This window comes from Tenrec ecaudatus, chromosome 3 (assembly GCF_050624435.1).
Source record: "Tenrec ecaudatus isolate mTenEca1 chromosome 3, mTenEca1.hap1, whole genome shotgun sequence".
Lineage (NCBI taxonomy): Eukaryota > Metazoa > Chordata > Mammalia > Afrosoricida > Tenrecidae > Tenrec > Tenrec ecaudatus.
Window position 1 is genome coordinate 143391188 of NC_134532.1, and position 23081 is coordinate 143414268.

General features: G+C 39.4%; 1 protein-coding gene across 1 annotated transcript in view; it reads right to left on the reverse strand.

Annotated features, from left to right (window-relative positions):
- CFAP299 (cilia and flagella associated protein 299) overlaps positions 1-23081 on the reverse strand; it is a 695469-nt gene that overhangs the window by 393679 nt on the left and 278709 nt on the right. The gene's annotated exons all lie outside the window — the stretch shown is intronic.

The window sequence follows — 23081 nt, forward strand, 5'->3', positions numbered from 1 at the left end:
CCCCTCGCCCCTTGGGGCAGCTTCAGTGCTGCCCTCTCAAGTAAATTCTTCTGGTGGGGAGAGGCGGCTATCCACATACTTGGGATTGGGGCCCAGGCCCTCAGATCCCTTCACATACAACTTTCCTCTAGTTCTTAAATGCTTCCTCCCCCAAACTATCGTGATCCCAACTAGACCTTACAAATCTGGCTAGACCAGAGGATGTACACTGCTACAGATAGGAACTGGAAACCCAGGAAACCCAGGGTGGATGATCCCTTCAGGACCAGTGGTGAGAGCGGCAATACGGGGAGGGTGGAGGGAAGGTGGGGTAGAAAGAGGGAACTGATTATAAGGATCTACATATAACATCCTCCCTGGGAGACAGTGTAATACATGACAACATAATAGTAATTTATAAATTATCAAGGATTCATGAGGGAGAGAGAGTAGGGGAGGGAGGGGGTGGAATGAGGAGCTGATACCAAGGGCTCAAGTAGAAAGCAAATATTTTGAGAATAATGATGGCAACAAATGTACAAATGTGCTTGACATACAATGGATGTATGCATGGATTGTGGTGAGTTGTATGAGCCCACAATAAAATTATCTAAAAATATATAAAATTAATAATAAAAGAGCTATATCTTCCTACTCTGACAAAGGCATAAAGATCAATGCTAACAGTGACCAAAGTTTTAAAAACTAAAGATACAAGTTTGTTTCCCCCAAACTTTTGTCCCAGTAGAAAGTGTTTTGATAAAACCTTAGTCATTTTCAGTGCACGAGCACATGAAAAACAAAACCTTAGTCATTTTCAGTGCACGTGCACATGAAAAACAGAGCAAGGCCTTTTTAAAATACAAATATGACGATATTAACCTGAATGACAGTGCGCCTCAAACCCACTCCCAGATGACCTAATTCAGTGGCGAATTATATAAAAATTGAATTGAGAAATTTAAACTTACTTTAGAGACCATAGGTGTGAATCAGATTTATAAACACCAGAAATTCGGACAGCAAGAATAGCAAAAATATGTGGAATTTTTAAAAAAGTGAAATAATGTAATATTAGAAAGAGGTTCAAATATGTGATACCATGACTTCAAGACTCAAAGCTCTTTACAATTTAATCACTTTTGTTGTATTATATAAAATAAATTCTACACTCATTGCTCCAACATAATATACTAGATGCTGTTTAAACTTTTATACCTTTACACTAGACTGAGTGGTGATATACTGGATTACTTGTTGGGCTACTTATTAAGCAGAAAGTCAGCAGTTTGAACTCACCAGTTTCTCCGCAGGAGAAATATGAGGCTTTCTACTCCCATAGCTCCAGGAGCCACACACTCCACCCCACCCCGAGGCAGTTACACCCTTACCTCTATGGTCACTGCTATACAGAATTGACTCGATGGCAGTAGGCTCTTCCATCCCTAGGAACATTGCCCAAGAGAGCTTGCCCAAGATATATATATCGTGAGGTAAATAGCCAGGGGACATGGAGTTGTTGTTTAGCTTCCCGATGCCCTAGTTTACTCTGTTGACTTATTATCAGATGTAATTTACCTCAAGCAGGTCGTAGTGGGAGCTTTGGTGATGCAGTGGTAGAATCTCTCCTTCCATTAAGGAGACTGTGTTAGACCAGGTTGACTAGAGAAACAAATCCAGAGACACAGACACACACACACACACACATATTTATATATGAGAATTTTATATCAATAAGTAATTATGCATCAAAAAAATACCCCAGCCCAGTCTAGATCAAGTCCGTAAGTTCTATATTAGCCTATAAGTCTGATAGTAGTCCATGAATTCCTCTTCTGACAGTAGTCCATGAATTCCTCTTCCAACAATGCCGAACGCAAGAAGATCACAGGCAGGTTCTAGCTGCTATCACTGTGTCTCCATGTGGCTTGTCAAAAGGAATGTGAAGTAGAGTAGTGTGCCCCGCCTCCCAGGAGAAAAACAGGACTTTCCCAGAATCCTCATGAGAGGAGGCATCAACCAGGCTGTGACCTGACTGACAGTCCAGGCTCCACTCCTTCACTCTATTTATCAAGTCGACATGAAGTGATGTAACTACCACAGAGACTCAGATTTTATTCCTGCTTAATTCCCTTCCTAAGCAGCCACCGCGCACCTGCTCGTGGAAGCTGTGACCAGTGCTGCTGAACACAGGGCACGAGACCTTTCCAACTCACTAGGAAACAAGGTTGGAAAATCGCCTTTAGAAAATCGGTCAGTGGAAACCCTAGGGATCACAACAGCTTGATCCCCAACATATCATGGAGATGGCACAGTATCAGACAGCAGTTCTTTCTTTTAGGCATGGGGGCTCCGTGAGAGAGGGTCACCCAATAGCAGCTAACAACAGGGTTAACAGGACCAAATGTGAGAATTCGCGCAAAATGGAACCAGTCAGATCTTGCGTATATCTTTGTATGTTTTCCTTGTCCTTTCGAATGCTGTCTTCGCTTCTCAATGTGGTACTTGACTCTTTAAGTGTGATAGTCCTTATAACGGTGAGTACCCCAGAAGTGCAAGCTTGTTAACAGTGGGTGAAATGAAGGAATACACAGAGCGGCCAGGTCCACTCTGTGAAGGTCTGGGGTGTGTGTGGAGGCATATTTGCACTTCACTCTGAGGGCTGCAAGTGTCACATTCAACCTGTACTTGAGTCGGAATGCTATTGAAGCACTTTGTATTACATGATAAAATGTTACTTAATATAAAGATGAATGTCATACAAAACTAATGTTCAGCTTTACAAATGATGTGTATGGATATAAATATTACACAATGTTAAATCATTCCTTTCCAGTCCTTTATATGGATGGAATTGTTTCCAAAACTCCAAGTGTTCAGTGGCTAGATGATTAATATGGGAGCCCTGGGGGCATAATGCTTATGCTTTGGGTTGTGACCCACAAGATCAGCAGTTCGAAACACCAGAGTTCAAAGAAGAAAGGTGATGCTTTTTACTCCTGTTCAGAGTTTATTCTTGGAAACCCACAGTGGCACTTCTACACTGTTCTAAAGGGTGGCTACCGGTCGGCATTGACTCAATAGTAGTGAATTTGAATTTGTGGCTTTTCGGTATTGAACAAATTGTGTGGTTTTATTTTTCCTTGACAATCTCTGTTGCAACTTTAAGAGAAGTCTTCAATACCAACCGAGTCAATCCATCCTTTTCAAGGGACTTATGCATGTCCTTTGATTCCTGGAAGAAGTGAAACAATGCTTTGCTGTTTTTATGTATTTTAGTTGTATTTCTAATATAAAATTTAAATACTACCACTATTATTGATGTATGTGGTTCCCACAATATTAATCCTTTCGTCGATATATTTCAGGTTTAATCCTATTGATTAAAAAATTTAAAAGTTCTCTTACACTTAGAAAGATCGGGCCAAGTACAAACACAACTCCTTCGTTTCCTTTGCTAAATTGTGACTTAGCATAGAGATCAGCCACTGGTTAAGACATGTAGACGTCCAACTTCCTTTCATCTTTTGGTCAATGGGTAGTTAGAGTCCAAGTCTTCCAAACGTTCAAGAGACCTTGAGAGTTTGCTCCGTGGAGTTCAAATATCAGGTTAAAGTACATTGCAATTTAGATTTTAACCCTGCTTCCTACTAATGTTCTAGTGCAGGTGTGGCCTGGGTTTGATAAAACATTAACTTTCTTCCCTCTGTAAAGAATAAGGTGGCTGCACAGGTGCACCTGCTGTGTGGTGTGACAGGCAACCACAAAGTTATCAGAGTGTCAAGTAGAAAAAAACAAACAGAACCAGTGTGCTAAGGGGCACATTTAGATTGCCATTGTAGATTATGTTCTGTCCAATGTTTAATTCAGCTACTGAATATCAAGTGTGACTTACATGGAAGTTAATTTGCCCAACATTCCCAACGTCTCCCAACTGAGGCGAAAATGTTTGAGGCTCTCTGTGCAATCACATAGCTGGAAGCTGTTGAAGAGTGATAGAGAGGGAGAGGAAAACCAGTTTCCAACTCAGTGTGGGCTAGGTTGTGCTTCCTCTTCATTTCTTTTGTGAAAATGACAGTATGATAAGGAGTGGTAGGGATATTTATTACTGACAGGTGTAATGTCACCCCTACTTGAAAGGCCACGACTTTAAAAGGAGATGAAAGTCTGCAGCTGACAAGGAGGGAGAAAAGTCTGACAGGAGTACCACACTGCCTCCTCCGGGAGTAAAGTCCTGTGGTCCTGCCATTTGCCATTTGGCAGTGAAGTCACAAAGGTTTACAGTGTGCTCTGACGGGGTTTGGAACACGTTTATTTGCATTTACTTCTAGAAAGCTGATAGAACAACTTAGGACAACTACAAACGGTGTGGCAAACTCATCCCCCAACTGATAATGATGGGTTTAGGCTACCCAGAGCATTTTAACCACCACAGATGAAGCCATCTAAAATGCCTGTCTTATCATAACTGCACATGGAGCCTAAGATGGAAATTTGAAAGGGCTCTGCATATATTTGAAGATTTTATAGTATCAGAGATGATGGGAAAGAAAGACTTCTCTGGGTTTAGACCTATTCTGAATAGACTTTAAAGGTTTGAGGATTATATTAACCAAACCAGCATAAGTTCTGGCTACTCTTTTCAAGACACTGGTTTAAAAAACTGAAAAGTAAAAAATAATAATATATGAAAGAAAAATAATATAAACATGGATTGCTATAGAGGCACCCCCCAGGTTACAAACAAGATGCATTCCTGTGTCTTTAAGACTGTGTAGGTAAGTCAGCCCCTGTGCATGTGGTTCTGATTTATTTTACGTCGGTGCCAAAGAGGAGCCCTGGATTATGGGTGGGGCTGCTAACAGCAAGGTCTGAAATTAGTGTACTAGCTGCTCAGAGGTACAAAAATGAGGCTTTCTACTCCTGCAAAGATTTAGTGTCAGAAATTCAAGGGGGGACTTCTATTTTGACTTATGGGTCACTGTGAGTCAGAACCAATTCAACAGCAGTAGGTTCTAGCATAAGAAAGCAGTCCAAACCTGCTCCGTGATTTAAAAGTTGCATATGCAGCAAGTGAAGGTGATCGTGATGAAGAACTTCTTGTGACTAAGGGGTTGGTTCTATCATTTCAAAGTTATCTATCCCAAATTGACTAGGACCCGTATGAAGGCTGGATATAAGGCACCCACATTTTATTTATTTTGGAATTCAGTGAGGTAGGAAAAGTGGCAGCCTTGCTTGAGAAGACTGTAAGGCAAAAGATCAATGCACAGCCAACTGAGGCATAAGAATACAGAGAGACAAACTATAAACATAAGGCCTTAGAGGAATACCAAGGAGAAAGTTTCTTTGGGCATTCTGTGAGAGATATGGATCAATTTTCTAAATTCCCCATACAAATCATGGAATATAGAAAATCAGGCCTATACAGTATAAGACATAACATGTTTACCATATTTATTCATTGTATACCTGTATATTTTGAAAATGATTCGAAACCCTGCACTATGTGAAAAACATGGGGATCCAGTTCAGGAGATGCTTCATTAATATCCTATAATATGCAGACGGCCCAAGCTTGCTGGTTGAAAACCAAAAGATCAGGAAGCATTTATGGATGAAGATCAGGGACCTTCAAGGCAACAAAGTTCATCAGAACTGATTCAATAAACATTGTTAAGATGGAGAAAAGATTGATGTTGTAAGGATCTCATTTTCCTTAGATCCACAATCAATGCCCATGGAACCAGCAGTCAAAAAAATCAAAAGATGCGTTGCATAGGGATGCTACCAAAGACTTCTTTAAACATTTGAAAGCAAAGACATCACTTGGAAGACTGAGTGTGATTGACCCCAGGCAATGATATTTCCAATCACCTTATATGCACGTGACAGCTGGAAAATGAATAAGGAAGACTACAAAAGATGGATTCATTTAAATCATGGTGTTGATCAAGGATATTAAATATGTTATGCATAGGGAGGAAAAAAACAACTCTGTTTAGGAAAGGTACAGCCAGCAAGGTTCTTAGAAGCAAAGAGAGTGAAACTCTGTCTGACTTACCTTGGACATATGAAGGATAAAGAGGTACTAATACCTGGAAGGACATAATGATCGTTAAGGCCAAGGAACAGGAAAATACAGGAAAATCCTCAATGCAATGGATTCACACAAGAGCTGCTACAATTACCTGAAGCATAGTACGTATTGTCCGAATGGCACAGAATAGATCAGTGTTTTGTTCCTTGGAGTACTGAGCTACTATGAGTCAGGACCAACTCAACAGCACCTCTGATCAGTAAGGTTTAGTGTCAAGATTCTCAGTAGTTTTCCAGCTAACATCAAGTAATCCCCCATGTGGCCTGCTATCAAAATTTTCTTGTTTTTTGCAGGTCTTGTGTCCTGCATCTGGCTTGTTCACCTCAGGTTCTTTGGACTTGAGCCAAAAGCCTGTCATATTAACTGCCACTTCTGGGAGTCATTAGAAGCCTGATCTCTTACCTCTGATTCTGTGTTAGGCCAGGTTGACTAGAAAAACAAATCCACATACACACCTATATATGTATAAGAAAGCTCTATATCAAAGAGTAATTTCATATAAAGAAAATATCCAGGCCAGTCCAGATCAAGTTTGTAAGTCCTATTTTAGCCCCTAAGTCTGATACTAGTCCATAACTCCCTCTTCAGACATATATAATAATGCAGAATGCAGGAAGCTCACAGGCTGGTGGCTACAAAGTCTTGTGGACCCAATGGCCGTGGCAGCATCACAGGGCTTCCAGAGTGCCTTTTAGTGGCTCTTCAACAGGAAGGTGAAGGCAGAGTGTGTGGCCCACTTGCAGGGAGAAAGAAAGAAAGTTCCCAGAATCCTAATGAGAAGGCCACACCCTCAAGGAGGCATCATCAGGCTGTGACCTGATTGACAGGCTAGACTCCACCCCTGCAGTTCGTTATCAAGTTGACATGAAATTATGTAACTACCACAGATTTATTTAATTGCCTTTTCAGCCACAGGCCTAGCCTACTGACCTTAGACAACATTTGCCTTTGCAACCAGAAGCTCATAGTTTCTTACTAATCTGAGGCTTGGCAGCCGCTGCAGTCAGGAGAAGCCTCCAATCTAACATCTGAACCACAGACTTAGGACTTTCCCACTTATACAACTGTATGATCCATTTCATTGATATAAACCTTTCTCTCTCTCTCATATATATATATATATATATGGCTTTAGGACCTGTTGGTTGTCTAGGTAAGTGTTGGACGTCTAAGATCAACATTGGATGTTCAAATCTATCACTTGCTTGTCAAGAGAAATATGAGGCTTTCTGCTCCTGCAAAAAAAAAAATGTAAAACCTCAGAAGCCCTATATAGTCTCACTATAAGTCAGAATCAACTCAAGGGCAGTGAGATTTAGTGGGGTTATATCCACATATATGTATTACTTGTTTTACTTCTCTAGAGAACCCAATTTAAGGGAGCACCTAATAACAGCATCAAGGCTTTTATTTAGGTTGATCCCTCTCTCAGTGTATCACAACTAATATTAATCTCAGAGCATTTCTGAAAAGACAGTAAATGGACTTTTTGTTTGATTGTTTTTTGTTCTGTTTAAGCTACTTGTATTCAAGGAAATCTCTATCTAAAGAATGGATAAATATAAATTAAAATAACAGAATTTACTGTCCACCATTAACAAGGATTACTATTCATCAGAAAAAGGTAATTAAACTAATGGACTGCAATACCTTTTAAAAAATTAATGAAAGTAATCCTCAAGTACAAGAAAGGATCCAATTTCCAGAATCACCAAATATTAAATTCCAGGTTTAATACAAATTTTCAAACTATATAAAGGAAATTAAAAAGTGAACCATTCTAAGGAAGAGATTAATGTAAAATACACAATTCATAATGAAGCCCAAAACAATAGATTTACTAGCTAACAGCTCTAAAATAAATCTCTTAAGTATACCTTAAAAACTAAAGCACAACATGAAAGAAGTACTAAAAGCAGTTAGTAAAAATTGTACAGAAATAAAATGAGTAAGAAAATTTCTTTTATCAATAAACTAATTATAAGGGGGGAAATCTTGAAATGTTTAAAAGTAGAAAAAATTGCAATAACCGTACTTATAACCGTTTGTGTACACATGCATTGTATTATTAGTAATCTGTGTTGCATAAAATGCCTCAGTGCATGATGAACTGATGCTGCCCTTCTTTGATGTTTCCTCACAGACACTCACAGACACAATTTTTAAGGAATTGTTGTTTTGTTGTTGCGTGCCTTTGAATTACCTCTAACTCAAAACTCCCGTTCTGTGTATAACAGAAGGACACACTGCACAGGGGTGTGTCATCCCTACAACTGTTACAATTGAGCCTATGGTTGACGCTGTGTTTCAATACATTTCCTTGGAATGTGTTTCTCCATTTTACTGACCCCTCATTTTCTGAGCATGGTGTCCTTTTCCAGGGCCTGATATCTCCAGATAACATGTCCAAAGTATGGAAGATGAAGTTGCACCATTCTCTACTGCTAAGGAGTGTTTTCTCTCTACCTCGTTCAAGACTGACTTATTTGTTCTGGCAGTCTACAAGGGCAGTGAATTATTTAATGTGGATCTTAACAACCACGCCTCCAACTCTAACAAAATGACTTTCCCTGTATGCATCTTGTAAGAAGGTGTGAAAATAGGATTCCCTGGAGTGCCATTCTGAAATTTATAAAATGAGCCCTCTGAGAAGCAAGAGTAGGATCTCAGTCCCAGCAAGAGCCAGGAGTGGAGCTCGTCCTCTGGACCTGAGATTCCTGTGCAGTAAACCTCCTGTATCCAGATGTCAGCTCTGTCATCAGAGGGGCGGCAGCAGAACCAGAAGCCAGAGAACGGAAATGAGGGATGGATTTCCCAACTCAGGGAGCAAGTTAAAGGAGTGCTTTTCTGCGTGTAGCTGGCTTGCAGAGTGTGTGTGTGTGTGGGGGGGGGGTGCCTCTTGGTAGTTAATTGGGAAAGTTGGACTTGCTGATCCCCAGAAGAGGAGCTGAGTGCCTTTTGGCTGAGGCTTACTGGAGTGGGCCCTTAAGAGAGTTGGGTTCCCTGACCCATGGAGCTTTAGATAAATGCCTCTAGTTGACATGTACAGTAGAGGGGGATGCCCTTGGGCGTTTATTAGCAAATCTGAAACTTTGTAGCATGTCCCAGTGGAAATACAACATGTTGACATCTTTAATATACCCTTTCATCGTGAATTTTGTCTTTTTTTGTGTAGCCATTGCAATGGATATTAGAAACTAGAGGGATAAAGTAAAGGACACTAAGTCTGTGCATATTCCATGATGCTTTCAATTTTCTCTGAGAACACTATAGTTAAAATGAGCAAATCCTTCGGTCTTGCTGATTCATTTCCCAACTTTCATGTTCATATGAAGCAATTAAAAATACCTTGGCTTTGGCCAAGTGCATACTTGTCCTCACCTCAAAGTGAGAATTTTTGCTCTTAAACACTTTAAAGATTTACCCAGTGCAATACATCATGTGATTTTGTGACCGCTGCTTGACAGTATGAACATTGACTGTAGATCTAAGCAAATAAAATAATTTATAATTGCAATGTTTTATTGACTTATCATGAAATTTCCTATTGGTGAAGTTATGAAGAGTTTAATTTTCTTTACATTGAGTTGTAATCTTTGATCAACACTGGTAAAAAAATCATTAATAATAATAAAAATAAAACTGTTAAAGAAATCAATGTCACTATCAATTTATGATCATGATTATCTGTAAAGGTTACCAGTGCTGGTGGAGAAGGGAATGGAGAGTGATTATTTAGTATATAGTGTTCCAGTTTGGGTAGTGAAAAAGATTTTTTTAAAAATAATGATGTTGGTTATCTAACATTATGCGTGTCATTAATGCTACTAAGTGGTACCCTTAAAGTGATAAATTTTGCAATGTGTACTTTATCAAATAAAGTTTAAAAAGGAAAAAGTGCCTAATTAACATTTATATTTTATAAATGAAACATAACCCAAATCTTGAAACATTTCTTTAAATGTATCCCCTATATAATAGCTCCTTTTTCTTACTGTGTAGAGATTTTTAACCTTTGAAATAGTTGAAGGAACAGCATGGTACAGTTACTAAAATTGCATAATTTAACTAAGTCATTTCACAGAAAAAAAAACTTGAATTAGCATAAATATATTCAGTCTTCACTGTAAAGTTTTCTGTTTTCTTTTTAAGTATAAAAAGGAAAAACAAGACAAGAATTCTATGGATATACAAAGTCAAATTGTTTAAGTGTCATGTAAAATTGTTTCAAAACACTTTAGGTTTCTGTACATAGTCAACTACTCAAATCGCAAACGTGTAAATAAAATATGTTGCAAATTTTGTCGTCTTCCATATACCCCTTTATATCAAATTTTACTCTCTCTGATCTATGTCTCATATAATACATGAATACAAACCAAGGCCCAGCTTCTGTATCAATGAGATAATAATACCTATGCTGTAGCACAGTAAATGATATAGACTTTATTAAGTACCAAGGAATGTGCTGAGGAGCTCTGATAGCACAGTGGTTGAAGAGTTGGATGCTACCTGAAAGGGTGGGCAGTCTGCTTCCACAGAGATTTACAGCCCCAGAAACCCTACAGAGCAGTTCTACTCTGTCCCACAATGGTGACTATTAGGATCAACTTCACAACCGTGATTTTGATTTAGGTCTTGTGGTAGTTAGCCTTTGTGTCAATTTAACTAGGCTAGGATTCTCAGTGATTTAACAGCAAAAACCTACTAACTTCTCATGGCTGGATGTAATACAATATATTTGTACATAATCAGTTGTTTCCATAATGGGGTAAGACTAATGTGAAATGCAAAATTCTTTTTCCTGTTATAGTCTGGTTGCAATTAATTGAAAGCTGTTTTCTTTGAGGGTGTGATTGCATCTAATTTATGTGAACCTTGTTGAGATAGTTAAGGTTTATTGTGCCAACCTGGCTGAGAAACACATGTGGGATTAATTGAAGGGCAAAGAAATAACTGGCTCGGTGAGCCTCACCTTTCTAGTTTCATGAGTCTCTTGCTTTCTGATGCTCAGACCAGGGTGCAGCTGCCTTAGCCAATTCCCTGCTTCAGTTGGCAAGGCTCACTTCCTTCAATACATCCCTGAGGAGAAGCCACATGGAACTACCCAGATGCAGCCCTGGATGCTGGAGAAGTCACATGGAGACCCCTACTAGTGCTGAGATGCTACACGCTCACTGATTCAGGTTTCCTCCTGTAGTCGGCATCATTGCTTGTTTTTTGTGAGATTGAGGAGGACTTTATAGATTGGTGTTGGATCTATGGGCTTGGGCAACATTGGGTTGGGGTGCTTTCTTAATGTACATTACCCTTAATATAAAACTCTCTTGTACGTATGAGTTTTTGTGGATTTGTTTCCCTAGTTTATCCAGACTAACACACTTGTGTAAAAGTTCACTTGCTTTTTCCTGTGTCTGGATCCTGCACTTGGCTCATCAACCTCTAGTTGTTCAGACTGGAGCTACAGCCTGCCATATTGCCTGCCCATCCTAAGAGTCATCCAAGATCTGTCTTCTAACCTGCAGTCCTTCACTTCATACTCATTGAACCTGTTTCCTTGTCTTCTTGCTGACCATCAGCCATGGCAGCTATGTAAATCAGAAAATGCTTCCAGCCTAACATCTGACCAATGGCTTGGACACTGCTCAAGTCTGGACTTTCCCACTTCTACAACCATGGAAACCATTGTCTTGATTTTTCTCTCTGGAGAATACAGCCTAGGACAGCTCTTAATGTAAATGTGTATTTAGAGTTGGACTGTGTCATAAAATACTTTCCCCATCATTTACTTATTTTAATCTCCTTTGTTGTTGGTGTTGTTATGCGCTGGGATGCTAACACAAGGCTGGCAGTCTGAAACCGCCAGCCACTCTGAGGGAGGAAGACAAGGCTTTCTACGCCCATAGTGGTACAGTCTTGGAAACCCACAGGGGCAGTTCTAACCTGTCCTATAGGGTCACTATGAGTCAGAATAGACTCAATGTCAGTGCGTTTGGTTTTGGTTTGGCCCACCAATCCTATTCTTTATCTTCATATTCATTCACTCTCATTCTCTCTCTCTCTAAACACACACACACACACACACACACACACAAGTTTGTGAAATGTTGCACAAAAATTTTAGCCCACATGTGACCCTGAAAATAATTTTGGTTGTTTGTTTATTTCTAACTTGATGGGCTACTCATTAAAACTCCCAGCTTCTTTCTCATAGATAACATCTGCTTTCTATTTATGCCAACATTAACAGGTTCTTCCAATAAACTTTTTTAAAAAAGAATAAAAATGTAGTGGATGTATACATCTTTTAAAAAGTGGAAATACAAGTTCTTTTACAACATCCAAAATGACTTTTTTCTCTCAATATGAAAGCCCTTCATTTACTCCAAGAAAACCATGGAAAATATCAACATCTGTACTTTGCAGTAAAAGCACCACTTGTAACTGCCATTCAGTAAGCCAGTGAGTAATTTGGAAAACAGTAGCAATAGACCTTGGAGTGGTGTATATGTAACATGAAGCCAAGATGTTTTTCTAACTTGTAAAGGGACTTTTTCCATGAGCACTACTTTCTGACAGTTGCCTCCTCAAGATATAAGCAGCATTGGGGTCAGGTTGAATTACCTCAAATAAAGTAAGAGAGGAAATAAAAGTGAAATGTCTGTATGTGTTAACAGATCCTCTTTTTTTAAATGTATTTTGAATCAGACTCTCTGAAATTATTTGACATATTTATCAATCAGGGGTAATACAGAGAATATCAGTAAGTAAATCAAACAATTACACATAAACTTCTACTTAGGAGAAAAATCTTATTCTTTTACTCTCAATCATTTTTTTTCATGAACCCATTTTCCAATTCTAGTGAACACAGATGCATATATACTAAACTAATGATAGTGAAAAAAAACAACCAAAAAGCCAGTTCACTGCCATTGAGTCAAAACCAATGGAATAATTGTATAAATGAATAATTTATCCTGATTATTTAGGATTTAACGTTTAAGAATATTTAAAAAATTTAAGATAGTACCTATCTTAATGTGAATGTATCCATTTATTATAATGTAATAAAAATTAATTAAACAATACTTTATAAAGATTGGCTGTTACATGCTGAATAAAACTAAGCACAGATACCTCATATAACCTTAATATTATATATTATATTGACTGCTAATATTCATCTATTGTACAACTTCTGCCCCTCTACCCTACTGTGAGGGAGTCAAGCTCATCATTAATTTTTTTTTATTTCCATAGCATTAGGAAACAGAAAGCAGACATTTCACATTGATTCTGATACATGTCCAATATCTCTTTGCACCACTTAAATTTCAAAACAAACCCTCAAAATTATACCTCTCAATCCAAACCCTTTCCTCTCCAAGGTTCATAACCTTCATTCTGCTGCCAGAACTCAAGCTACTGCCACCAACTCTTTAAGGCTTTGGGAAATAACACATTATTACCTTGATTCAGAAGTCAGAAAATATTGCAGATCTATTTTACTGATGCTGTACCTATCACTAACACATATAAAAATATGCTTGTGTAGTAGGGGATACATTGGCATAGAAGACAAACATAATGTCACTCCAAATGGTGCTTTTTGCTGCTTATCTACCATGTCTGTACAAGAGCAGTAAGTCCAGCATACCTCAGTACCATATAATAAAAAGATTTAACCTTCTTTCTGTTGTAACTCTCCAAAGGAAGTAATGTGCAAGAGGATCCTGAACATAAAAAAAAGTTCTCAGTTCAAAACCAATAAGTTAGGGCAGACATAATCTTACCCGATGGACCCAGTTATTTTTCTCTGTTCCCAGAAGCCCAGCCTGCCTGACTTCTAGTCCATTTTCCTCCCTCTTCTTTTCTATTTTTCTTTCTACAAACTTTTTCTGTTGTCTCAGTTATCTAATGCTGCATAGCAACACACACACACACACGAGTGGCTTTAACAAACCAACTGCTTTTCTCACAGCTTAGAAGGCCAGGAGTCCAATTTAGGGCTTCCTATCTAGGAGAATGTCCTTTCTCCATGGCCACTCTAGGGAAATTCTTGTCTTTTTTCAGCTTCTCCCTAGCTACTTTAGTGATTATATAGCACATAACTTCCCCTAGGTTTGTATGGGATTATTTAATGTGTCCTTTATTCTTTTTCAAAACTGATTGATTTAAGATAACACTAATATTGTGTCCTTAACAAGAAAACCCATTTGTAAATGTAATTATAAACATAGGTATAGAGATTACATTTTATAACACATTTTTGCAGTCAAATGCTCTACCACTGAGCTATACCCCCTCTGTATAACACATTTTTGGTGGGTACAATTTGATCTTTAATAGTCTTCTCTTTGGCTCCACAAAATCTTGTCTTCCATAGCCAAACATCTTGAGGGAATGAATTACTGGTCATTGTCTCTGGGGACACAAAGTTTAATTCACATAACATAATCTCCAAAGGCAATGTTCTACATCCTATTTAGTGACTAGTGACTATGGTCTTAAGGGTTCTTGAGTAGCTATTTAAAGGTACAGTTATCAGCCTATCCCTATCCACAGGATAGAAGAATAAATGAAATTGAAGAGCTATGTAAACAATTAGTACTGTGGACTAATGGGCCACACAGGCAACCACCTCCACTGTAATTAGACCAGAAAAACAATGGCTCTGAAAGAGATCACATTAGAAAATTCTGGAGACAGTGGTTCTGGAGAAAGATGTAGAACCAAATGTAAAGTCATAAAAAAGTTGAAGTTTTCTGGTCAGATTGACACTGATGTAGCCTTTGAGATTGTGCCCCTCATTGTCATTAGGTGTCCTCACGTTGGTTCTGACCCATAGCGACCTTATGCACAACAGAATGAAAAACTGCCCAGTCTGCGTCGTCCTCACAACTGTCCCTGTGCTGGAGCCCACTGTTGAAACCAAACACAACACATCCTTCTCCTTAGCCATTCTCTGGGTCTTCATGGAACTCACTCTCATGGCTCAATTTTTAGCTTAGCAATAGAAAGGCCTGTAACAGGAGCAATAATGCTAGAGCAGTATACACACCTATAATATGCAACCATGTGAGATCAAATGGCAACCCTACCCAAAGACAAGTGTGAAAAGGGAAAAGAAGTACAAGAAACATAGGAAAGAAGTGAGATAAGGGATGTTACTTTATGTGGATTGCTTTGAATGTAATTAACCAAAATGTGCATGAACTGTTGAATGTAAAACTGATTATCTTTTTAAAAGAATCATGTCCTTCCCCACACATGCAAAGCACATAACTCAAGTAGAAGATCAAAATCTCATTTTCAGAAGATCTAAATCAAATATGTGTGAGACTTTAGGCATACTCTATCATAGATAAAATTTTTCAGCTGTAACCTATTAAATCTAAATATAAGTTATCTACTTCCAAAGTACAAAGGTGAAACAGGCACAAGGTAGACATTAGCCTTACAAATGACAGAAATTGGAGGGAGGAAAGGGATAACAGACACCAAGTTATTCAAATTCCCACGGAACAAATTACATTAGTTTTCAAGGCTTGAAAATAATATTCTGTGCACTGAGACCATTTAGGGAATTGGCTAGACACTGCGTTTTGGTCATTGTTTCTGATCTGTCTGGAGCTTCCCTTATAAACGCATTAGGACAGCATCTCTGATTCCTAGACTTTACTCACTGCTAACAAGTTGATTCTGTATCAAAACAAGCCTGTAGGACAGAGTATATCTTCTCTATGCATTTTCTGAAACTCAAAATCTTTGTCAGAGCATGTAGTCCCATCTTTCTTCTGTGGAGCAACTGCTGGATTGGATCTCCATCCCTTAAAGTTAACGATCCCACATTTCACTCACTGTGCCACCAGAGCTCCTGCCCCTCACTTTCGGGGGTTCCATTCTCCTAAGTCAAGTGAGTAGTAATCACACTCCCTCAGCCCCAGCAGGCTTTGTACATCTGGACCTTAGGCATAGTAACCCCACTCCTCAACTTTAGGTGACCCCTATTCTTTTAATCTTCCATCCTGGCCAACCTGCTCACATAGAGATGCCATATCCTCTTAGCCCATCTGAGAGAGCAGCTTCAGATCCCAGTTGGTGGAGCTCTGGTGAAACCTAGACTGTGACTCCACCCTTTGAGACCCAGGAAACTGTAGATATAAATCATAAACTGCCTTCAAGTCAATTCTGACCCAGTTGCCTTCTAGGACCCGCATAGAACTGCCCCTGTAGATTCTGAGAGTGAAAATGTGTATGGGGCTTACACATGAGGGAAAGCCTCCTCTTTATCTCTGGGAGTGACTAGTGGGTTCCAACAACAGACTGAGGTTTCCTGCCAGTTTGTAACCCTGTAGCACCAGGATACCCTGAGACAGCGGGTATCCCTTTAAAGCTGAGCCTTCCAGCAAAGATCCTGCTGATCTTTGAACTGGCCCAGTGATGGTCCTTTGCTTTTCTTAGAGGTCAACAGGTATTTGTAACAAATCATTCCAGTGACTCATTTCCTATCTGTCCAATTCCAGGATCCCAGCAACTTCCCTTCATTTTGTACTGTCTCTTTCCCTTTCACGCTTAGCTTACAGGAATTTTGCTTTTGTAATGGAATGAATTCATTGACAAACACTCAATATTTTAACAAAATATTGAATGATCAAGTCTTGATAAGAGTTTTAGGACACGTTTCCTTAGTTTGTACAACAGAATTGTCCAAATCTTTAAGTTCTGGTTTCATTTTAAACAGTTCACTTTTAAGTTTATCTCTTTCCTCTCAAAATATACTGTAAAATGTACTCAAAATATACGCAAATAACCAAGTGCATCACTTAGAAGTTCTACCTTCCACAAAATATTTGAACATAATTTAAACAAAGTTTTTGGTCACTGTGTATAAAGCTTCAACTTTCCTCAACTGTCCGATTCCACCTTCGTTGCTTCCATTGAAAGGCTCACTAAAAGCTCATTTAACATCCACATTTCTAGAAACAATATCTGGATGATATATATTCTCAAAGATAATAGACTTTTTCATTTGCTCATCTAATTTCTTTCTGAGTCTTCGACCATGGCCTTTGGCATCTATAATTCTACCAGTATTCTCTTCAAGGGTATCTAGAACCTTATTACAAAGCATATGGAAATTTCTCCAGATTTTAGGTAGAACCCAATTGTAAAGCCACACATCATTTTAGGTATCTGCTGGAGCAGCACTTGATTCCTGGGTACCAAATTCTGTCTAGGTTATACAGTACTTCAATAGAAGTGCCACAGATGGGATGATTTAAAGAATAGAAATTTATTTTCTCGCAATGTAAAAGGTTAGAGGTTCAAATCCAGAGGACTGGCTCTCAAGAAAGCTCTCTTTTTGTGGCCAGTCTGGCGGAAGGACCTTATCTCTTTTTATCTTCTAATCCTAGATTCCTTGAGGGAATCATATGGCATGCATCTTCCCCCCTGTGCTTGGCTTGCTTGTTAATTCTGCTCTTTTATATCTCAAAGAGATGTCTTTAGACAAACCTTAAATGGATATTGCCTCATTGATACAACAAACAGAAGCCATTCTACAGTGGGATTATAAAGGTAGAAATAAGAGCACATAAAATTGACAGGACACAATTCAATCCATAACACACAGTATGCATTAGAATACAAAATATCTAACAGCTGATTAAAGTTTTTAACATAGCTTAAATTCACAAATGTGCTTCTAAATATTAACAAAGAAAATCTCACAAAACATATACAACAAAATGTGCTTATTAGTGTTAAGCCACCCACCCCTTCAATCCTGAAGTACAATGCTGTCTGTGATAGAATAATCTCTATGTGCATGCAAGAAAATCCAGTCACTACAACTATTATTCAAATATATGCACCAACCACTAAAGCTAGTGGTGCAGAAAGTGAAAATGTATACCAATATCCTCAGTCTGAAATATATCAAACACATATAAAAAAACATGCATTAGAATCACTGGCAATTGGAAGCAAAAGTTGGAAACAGAAAGAAAGAAACAGTAGTTGGAAAATATAGTCCTGGTGACAGAAACAAAGTTGAAAAATCATTTTATAAGAACAAAGATGTCTTTGTTGAAGATACCTATTGTTCTACCATACAAAAGGTGTTTACACACATGGACTTCTGCAGACACAGAAATCAAATGAACTACATCTGTGGGAAGAGACCATGGAGAAACTCAGTATTGGTAGTTAAAATGAAGCTCCAGAACAAATCATCAATCTCTCATTATTCTGTTGTTCAGACTGGAGCTGGATAAAATCAAAACAAGACCAGGAGAACTCAGAGATGACCTATCCCACTTTAATTTTGAGAAAATCTCAAGAACAGATTAGTTAGCTGCATTTAATGCAAATGACAGGAGACTAGATGAGCTGTAGGTTGACATGAATGAAGAAAGCAAAAGGTCATCAAAAAGATAGGACAGTATAAAAAGATCAACATTCTTAATCACAGAGTAGTTAAGGTAAAGGGAAGAAATATGAAGTCAAAGAGCTGCACAAAAAATTTCAAAAGGCAGCTTGAGAAGACAACATAAAGGGTTAAAATGAAACATGCAAAGACCTTCATTTAGACACCCAAAAATAAGGAACACTTTTAATATGTCTTAAACTGAAAGAACTAAAGAAGAAACTCAAGCCTTGAGTTGCAATATTAAAAGACTGGATAGGCAAAATATTGAACAGTGCAGGCAGCATCAAAAGAGGGTGGAAACATTACACAGAGTCACTGTACCAAAAAAACACTAGTAGATGTCCCACCATTTGGGGAGGTAGCGTCTAAGCAAGAACCAACAGTACTGAAGAAAGAAGTTCAAGCTGCACTGAAAGCATTAGCAAAAAACAAAGCTCCAAGAATTGATGGAATACCAAATGAAATGTTTCAACAAGCTCATGAAGCACTGGAAGCACTCAGTCATCTATTCTGATATATTTGGAAGACAGCTGCTTGGCCAAGAGACTGAAAGAGATCTATATTTGCACCCATTCCAAAGAAAGGTGACCAAACAAAATGCACAGATTATAGAACAACATCACTACTATTACTTGCAAGCAAGTCATAACATCATTCAACAATGGCTTCAGCAGTACATTGAGAGGGAGCTGCCAGAGGTTCAAACTGGATTCAGACAAGGATTTGAAACAAGGGATATCGTTGTTGATGTCAGGGGTGTCTTGGCCGAAAGCAGAGAATTCCAGAAAGATCTTTACTTGTGTTTTATTATACCAAGGCCTTCAACTATGTGGATCATAACAAAGTATGGAAAGCTTAAAGAAGAATGGAAATTCCAGAACACTTCATTGTGCTCATGGATCAATAGACACAATAGACCAATATTTATCAACCTGCTTAAAGCCGTGCCCCCTTAATACAGTTCCTCATGTTGTGGTGAACCCTGCCTCAACCATACAATTATTTTAATTGCTACTTCCTAACTGTAATTTTTCTACTGTTATGAATCGGGCAACCCCTGTAAAAGAGTAATTCAACCCCCAAAGGGGTTGTGACCCACAGGTTGTGAACCACTGCAATAGATATTTGTGTGAATAGAACAAAGGCATAGAATATGGTTTAAAATTAGGGAAGGTGTATGTCAGGCTTGCATCCTTTCACCATACTTATTCAATCAGTATACTGAGTTAATAATCAAAGAAGCTGCATTATACAAAGAGGAACGAGGCATCAGCATTGGAGAAAGGCTTATTAACAACCCGTGATATGCAGACGACACAAGTTTGCTTGCTGAAAGTGAGGAGGAATGGAAGCACTTGCTGATGAAGACCAAGAATGGAAGTCTTCAATATAGATTAGAACTCAATGTAAAAATGGCCCAAATCCTCACAACTGAACCAATAGGTAACCCATGGTAAATAGAGAAAGCGTTGAAGCTCTCAAGGATTTTACCTTGCTTTCATCCACAATTGATGCTCGTGGAAGCAGCAGTCAAGAGATCAAATGACCATTAAATTGGACAAATCTTCTGCAGAAGACCTCTTTAAAGTTTTGAAAGCAAGGATGTTAGAGGACTAAGATGTTCCTGGCTCAGACCATGGTGATTTCAATGGCCTCATATGAGTATGAAAGTTGGACATGGAAGACAAAATCAATACATTTGAATTATGAAGCTGGAGAAGAATAGTGAAAGTGTCATGAACTGAGACTTCAACCCAGTGCTCTAAGATGTGACTGCAACATGTTGGCATGGAGTAGAGAACCAGTGGAGAGGTCTGAGGGGCGGGCCCCGATCCAAACTACTACGTAGATGCCTGTCCCACCCTGCAGAAAAATGTATTTCAAAGGACAACATTGAATCTGCAGCTCCAGGAGAGGGACATATCTGATCTGATAGAAGCACATGGGAGCAGATGAAGGAGGAGAAGGAGTGGAGTATATCCTGGCCCACCCGGCCTTGAGGATGATGTTCCTGATTAGAACAGCCAGTCCACGGAGAGGACCACAAGGCCGGCCACACTGTGAGACATGACGTCCCTCACTGACTCATAGCCCTACAGGGAACAACACTGGAGACACACTGTGGGAATTGCACCCGATCTCATCCCACCACACCGAGGCAAAACACTAAGGGGGAGCAACAGAACAGCAAGGGAATGGAGGAATGAGGTCTCCAGGGAATGCAGATGATGGACTTTGGTGATCAGGGTGTGGTGTCCCAACAGACTTGACTGGAAAACACTCCTAAAGGCCAACAAACAACCCTTGAACTAACTGCAAACTTTTCTTTCTTGTTTTTTATGTTTTGCTTTTTTGTCATTGGTATGTTGTTGTTGTTTTGCTGTATATTGTTGCTTTGGTTTGCTCTATCTTGTTTTTGTGCATGTTATTATCTCCACAGGGCTGTGTAAATAAGATAGGCTGGATGAACAATATGGAGGAGAAAACAACAGGACCAAGAGCTCCAGCGGGGCATGGGAGAGAGGGAGGTGGGAGAAAGGTAGTGATGTTAACAAACCCAGGGACAAGGGAACAACAAGTGATCCAAATCAGTGGTGAGGAGGGTGTAGGAGGCCTGGTAGAGCATAATCAAGGGTAATGTAACCAAGAGGAATTACGGAAACCCAAATGAAGACTGAGCGTGATAGTGGGACAAGAGGAAAGTTAAAGAAAATAGAGGAAAGAGCTAGAAGGCAAAGGGCATTTATAGAGGTCTAAATAAAGGCAAATATATTTATGCATGAGGATAAGGAAATAGATCTATGTTCATATATTCATAGGTTTAGTATTAAGGTAGCAGAAGGACATTGGGCTTCCACTCAAGTACTCCCTCGATGAAAGAATACTTTCTTCTATTAAATTGGCATTCTAAGACGCTCACCTTCCCAACACAATCACTGAAGACAATGCAAGTGAATAAGCAAATGTGGTGAAGAAAACTGATGGTGCCCGGCTATCAAAAGATATAGTGTCTGGAATCTTGAAGGTAAACAAGCAGCCATGTAGCTCAGAAGCAACAAAACCAACATGGAAGAAGCACACCAGCCTGCGTGATCATGAGGTGCTGAATGGATCAGTTATCAGGCATCAAAGAACAAAAAAATCATATCATTGTGTGCTCACCTCCATGATATGATTGCTGAAGACAAATGGGTGCATAAGCAAATGTGAAGAAAGCTGATGGTGCCTGGCTCTCAAAGGATAGAGCATCTGGGCTCTTAAAGGCTTGAAGGTAAACAAGTGGCCATCTAGCTCAGAAGCAACAAAGCCCACATGGAAGAAGCACATCAGCCTCTGTGATCACGAGGTATCGAAGGGATCAGGTATCAGGCATCATCAGAACAGAAAGTCATATCATAGTCAATGAGAGGGAAGTGCAGAGTGGGGACCCAAACCCCATTTGTAGGCCACTGGACATCCCTTACAGAAGAGTCTCAGGGAGGAGACGAGCCAGTCATGGTCTGATGTAGCAACGACGAAACATATAACTTTCCTCTAGTTCCTAAATGCTTCCTCCTCCCCCACTATCATGATCCCAATTTTACCTTGCAAGCCTGGCTAGACAAGAGGATGTACACTGGTACAGATAAGAACTGGAAACACAGGGAATCCAGGGCGGATGATCCTTTCAGGACTAGTGGTGTTAACGGCGATACTGGGAGGGTGGAGGGAGGGTGGGTTGGAAAGGGGGAACCAATTACAAGGATCTACATGTGACCTCCTCCCTGGGGGACAGACAAGAGGAAAGTGGGTGACGTGAGATGTTGGACAGGGCAAGATATGACAAAATAATAATTTATAAATTATCAAGGGTTCATAAGGGAGGGGGAGTAGGGAGGGAGGGGAAAAAGTGAGGATCTGATGCCAGGGGCTTGGGTGAGCAGCGGATGTTTTGGGAGTGATGAGGGCAATGAATGTACAAATGTGCGTCACAAAAATTGTCTTGGAAGAAGCACAACCAGAATGCTCCCGGGAGACAAGGATGGAGCATGTATTTTGAACATGTTACCCGGAGAGACTAGTCCCTGGGGAAAGACATCCTGCTTAGCGGAGGGTTACTGAAAAAGAAGACGACTCTCATCAAGATGGCTTGAAACAGTGGCTGCAACGATGAGCTCAAAGGTGAGAGTAAGTGGGAATGGTGCCCGGGCCGGACAGTGTTGTGTTCTGCTCGACACAGGGTTGCTGTAAGTTAAACAGCCTCAAGGGCACCTCACATCAGCAATAGCGATACAATGATGTTGGGTCACAAAAAGTAAATGAAAACAAGTTTTAATTTGGTATTTATAATTCTACTGCAAATGCCATTAGATTATCTTCATAACTAAATAATTCTTGACATAAAAATACAAACTCCATGTCATAAAGTTGATTCCCTCTCACTCAAGCAGATGCTGTGGGACACAGTAGAAATGCCATGGTCAGTGTCTGAGAACGCAACTCTTTTCAGGAGAAGAAAGCCTCATCTTTCTCCCATGGAGAGGAGAGGCTGGTAGTTCTGAACTGTGACCGTGCAGTCAGCCATGC